The sequence below is a fragment of the Sebastes umbrosus genome, chromosome 7, assembly GCF_015220745.1.
Source record: "Sebastes umbrosus isolate fSebUmb1 chromosome 7, fSebUmb1.pri, whole genome shotgun sequence".
Classification (NCBI taxonomy): domain Eukaryota; kingdom Metazoa; phylum Chordata; class Actinopteri; order Perciformes; family Sebastidae; genus Sebastes; species Sebastes umbrosus.
The window spans coordinates 35,223,133-35,228,132 of NC_051275.1; the positions used below are offsets into that span (position 1 = coordinate 35,223,133).

The following is a 5,000-nucleotide window of genomic DNA, read 5'->3' on the forward strand; positions in this document are numbered from 1 at the left end:
TGTTCACAAGTCATTTCAGTAGAATATGACAATAGAATATAAATAATTTAGTTTTACTTTTGTACGTCTCTTTGTAGGCGGACGTTTTACTGGCGTCCGGTCGTCGCTTTCAGTCCAAAATGGCGGAAGCGTAGCTCTGCTGCCGGGCGCTGACGTTGCAACAGAACAAACTATTTACTTTCTTATCAATATCCGTTCTTTGCTGGAGGTCTGGTACCGGCTTGGTTCTGGTCTGGTGTGGTGGCGGTGGTGACCAGACCACGCCCGGCGGCGAGCAGGAGCGAGACCCAGGAGTCCTCGCCTCCGTCCGTCACGCTATCGCCGTCCTTTCCGCTCCCATTGTTTGTGTCCGGGAGCTTCCGCGATGCCCTGCGACCCTCTTGAAGAAAACAGGTTGTGTGTGTGTGTGTGTGTGTGTGTGTGTGTGTGTGTGTGTGCGTGCGTGCGTGCGTGCGTGCGTGCGTGCGTGCGTGCGTGCGTGCGTGCGTGTGTGTGTGAGCGCCGCCGGGCTCCGCGTGTGTTTCCTGAGCCCGCCGCCGGGGCTGCTGGGTATTTATGGAACCAACACCGCTGAATCACTTCCCACTTCACCCTCACCTCTCTGTGTGTGTGTGTGTGCGTGTGTGTGTGTGCGTGTGTGTGTGCGTGTGTGTGTGTGTGTGCGTGTGTGTGTGTGTGTGTCTATTTCTGGCAGCAGTGTGTCCTGAGCTGGTGAGACGGCAAAACCAACATGAACAACATCCTCTCCCCGTCCACACAGTCCTGTTTCCATTCAGAGGACCAGCACATTGACTTACATTCATTTCCTGGAGACCTTCCACCCGAACACTTACCTTAACCTTAACCCGTAACTCTTAACCCTAACCTTAACCCTAACCTTAACCTAATCCTAACCGTAACCGTAACCGTAACAAAGTCTTCACCCTATATTGTAATGATAAATGTTATGGGGACGTACTTTGCGCTTAAGTTTGACAAGTGTTATATCAATTATTATTATTATTATTATTATTATTATTATTATTATTATTATTATTATTGTTACTGTTTTTTATTAATAATAATAATAATAATAATATTATTATTATTATTATTATTATTATTATGACTGCATTAGTTCGCTACTTATTTCTACTTTCTTATGTAAAACGAACAATTAAGCAGCAAAACGACGGCTTGTAAAAAAACAATCATGCAGAACCTCGTGTGTCTAAAGTCTCACTAGAAGTCTGTCTGTATTTCCTAATATGTAGTTTCTTTTACTGTAACACAGTACAGTATGGTATTAGTACTTTTAATGGTAACAGAGTACTGTGTGGTATTAGTACTATTCCTGTAACAGTATTATTACTGTGTGGTATTAGTACTATTACTGCAGTAATACTGCCTATTGATCTCTTGTAGTATTCTATGAGTCAGTTTTAATAACCTGGTAAAGTATACAGTCTACAGAAACATGTTGGTAGTTTGATCACATAAAGTTAAAGATAAATAAAGTTATTATTGTTATGATTGTAAATGTATTAAAGCTGTTTTTAATATATTATTATATTTAATATTTACTAATGGAGTATTTCATGTTTTATCTGCATCATGATGAAGAGAAAGTCTTTAGAGCAGAAGAGCTGAAGGCTTTAATCATTACAGCGTTCTGATGTCTGATCTCTGATCTGTGATCTGAGCCGTCTGTTAATGTTTGATGACTTTATGTCTTAACGGTTTATCGCCATGACAACGTGTGACATCAGCCGTTTTACAGCCGGGCGGGATCCGCCGGGAACTTCCTGTTGACCCACTCACCGAGGAGCGGCTCGGTCCGTCACACGCCACATGTGTCATCATACGTGTCATCATATAGGTCATCGTATGTCAGACGTTTAACATCATAGTTAACTGTTAACTGTAGACCTGGACCAGGTCTGAGGAGTCCACATAGGAGTCCACATAGGAGTCCTCATAGGAGTCCTTATAGGAGTCCTCATAGGAGTCCTTGAGGAGGTTTAATACGTCTTTGAAGGTTTGTCCTTGAGAGCAGTCCAACTGTTGAACAGGTGAAGAGGTGTGAGACAGCTAGCAGCCAATCAGAGCGGAGCATTTTCTGTTGCCATGGTTTCAGGTCAGGTGTTGAGCTGCAGGTTAAACTTTATTCACTGGAGCTGAGTGAGGGTCAGTTTCACTGTGATGATGATGATTAAATAAATACAATAAAAAAATAAAACACATAAATAATCAAATAAATAAATAAAAGAAAAGAAATAAATAATCAATAAAAGAAATAAATAAATAAAAGAAATAAAAGAAAATAAAAGAAATGTCATTCATTGTATCAAAAATGAAATGAAATGTAGAGAGAAAATAAACGTATAAAGAAAAAGAAAGAAATAATTTATTGATCAGCGGTGGGGAAATTGAGTTACGTTTTGCTCCCGTTCTAGAATTTAAAATAAATATATAAAAATAGAGAAATCATAAGAAAATATAAATAAGAAATATTTATAAAAACAGTGTAAATAATAATGCTGAAAAATAGAATTTATGCAAATAATATAAATGCATGCATAAATAAAAATGCAAGAATAGTGTAAAATAAATAAGAATATTAGTTTAAATGTATAAATAAAAGCAGTGTTAATGTCGGAGTAACTAGAGTATTACACTAAATTATTGTTCTGTTAAATCAGTGTTGCACAGTTGAAGAATTAATAAATTATGGGATTATAGCTGCTGATGGGGGTAAAAATTATAAATATATGTTGTGTATAAAGATACAACAACTTTTCTAGACATTTGATCCTAAATATAATCTATTTACTTTAAGCTGTTGACGTCTGTATGATGATGAAATAGAATAAATTACATATCTGTCTCAGTTTGAGGCGTTTACAGTGAATGTTTTTACCGGTAGTCACAGGAACCGACACTGGAGCGTGTTTCATGAGGAATACTAAACGGTGTTGCACGTCGAGGGTTTTATAAGCCACTTCCACTCGGTGCTGATTGGTTCAGAAAACATAATATTAAAAATAAATATAGCCATAAATGAATTGATAAAATGTGACATAAATTGATATTTCTGTTTTAATTAGCTTCTCTATTTATTTATCTTTGTATTAATTCTCTCATTTATTTACTGTTCTGTTTAATTTAGCCTTTTATTTATTTTTGTATCTATTTTTTATTACATTTTACATTTATTTATTTATTTATTAATTTTTGCATTTATTTGTTATTTATTTTAAATCATCATGGGGTCAGGGTGCATGGCTACATGCGACAGCCTCCTCGTCTGCATAATGAGGCAGAAACACATAAAGAAATGTAAAAAGAAAAGAGTACAGAAATATATAAGCTTGGGTCCATAAATAAGAGGTTAAATGCAAAGGGAAATAATGCAGAAATATATAAATTAATAAATGCAGAAATAAATACATACATTTAAAACTAAATGTAAAATAAATAAATAAAACAAATGCAAGAAATAAATACATAAATAATAAATGTAAAATTAAATTAAAAAATAAATATACAAAATCAATGTAAAAATAATAAATACAAATAAATGTAAAAATAAAAGTGAATATAAATACATATATTTAAAAAATAATAAAAATAAATACAAAATAAATAAATACAAATAAATTTAAAAATGAATGTGAATATAAATACATATATTTAAGAAATAATAAAAATAAATATAAAATAAATACAGAATAGATAAATACAGAATAAATACAAAAATAAATTCGTATATAAATACATATATTTAAAAATAATAATAAAAAAAATAAAATTAAAGGGCAAATTAAACAGATGAGTAAATAAAGGAGGGATTTTTCCTTTGGGATGACATTTAACACGGCGGAGCCTCAACGCCAACGCGTAAACGGAGTGGAAGTGAGTAAGGAGAGGGTGTTGGGGGGGGGGGTTGGAATTGGACCCACCTGTGTCCTCGTCCTGAACTGACCATCTCTCTGGGCGAGAAGGAGGAGGAGGAGGAGGAGGAGGAGCAGGAGGAGGATGTGTTGCCATGGTGACCGTGCGTCACCACTGTCTATTTATCTAACATAAAGTCATAAAGTGTAACCGCCGGTCTCAGTGAGGCGGAGCTTTATCACAAACTTCAGGTGTGAGACCATCACAGGTAACGCTTCTACCAGCCGAGTACTGACAGTAACAATAATATAGCATCACTGTAGTACTGCTGTAGTACTGCTGTAGTGTAGTACTGCTGTAGTACTACTGTAGTACTGCTGTAGTGTAGTACTGCTGTAGTACTGCTGTAGTACTGCTGTAGTACTGCTGTAGTGTAGTACTGCTGTAGTACTACTGTAGTACTGCTGTAGTGTAGTACTGCTGTAGTACTGCTGTAGTACTGCTGTAGTACTGCTGTAGTACTGCTGTAGTGTAGTACTGCTGTAGTACTGCTGTAGTACTGCTGTAGTACTGCTGTAGTACTACTGTAGTACTGCTGTAGTACTACTGTAGTACTGCTGTAGTACTGCTGTAGTGTAGTACTGCTGTAGTACTGCTGTAGTACTACTGTAGTACTGCTGTAGTACTACTGTAGTACTGCTGTAGTACTGCTGTAGTGTAGTACTGCTGTAGTACCGCTGTAGTACTGCTGTAGTACTGCTGTAGTACTACTGTAGTACTGCTGTAGTACTGCTGTAGTGTAGTACTGCTGTAGTACCGCTGTAGTACTGCTGTAGTACTGCTGTAGTACTACTGTAGTACTGCTGTAGTACTGCTGTAGTGTAGTACTGCTGTAGTACCGCTGTAGTACTGCTGTAGTACTGCTTTACTGTCAAACAACACAGTAAATATAATTATAATATTACAAGAGCAGAAAACTGATACAGGATTAAAATAAATCAGTTAACTATTTAATCTTCAGTCAGTTATTGTTGTTTCAAAAATAAAACATTAAACTTAATTATGACATTATTAGAACAAATATTATAAAAAAATAATGAAACAGAAAAATCTACTTAAAAGAAAAA

General features: G+C 36.0%; 1 protein-coding gene across 3 annotated transcripts in view; it reads left to right on the forward strand.

The window, feature by feature from the left end:
- The window catches only part of exoc3l2b (exocyst complex component 3-like 2b), a 44,467-nt gene that overhangs the window by 14,902 nt on the left and 24,565 nt on the right, over nucleotides 1-5,000 (forward strand). The window contains exon 1 of one of the 3 annotated variants that reach the window (XM_037774748.1): nucleotides 3,732-4,141. The exons of the other annotated variants lie outside the window; for them this stretch is intronic. The gene's annotated coding sequence lies outside the window, so the exon portion shown is untranslated. Of the gene's footprint in view, nucleotides 1-3,731; nucleotides 4,142-5,000 lie in introns of those variants that run through there. 3 annotated transcript variants of the gene reach the window in all.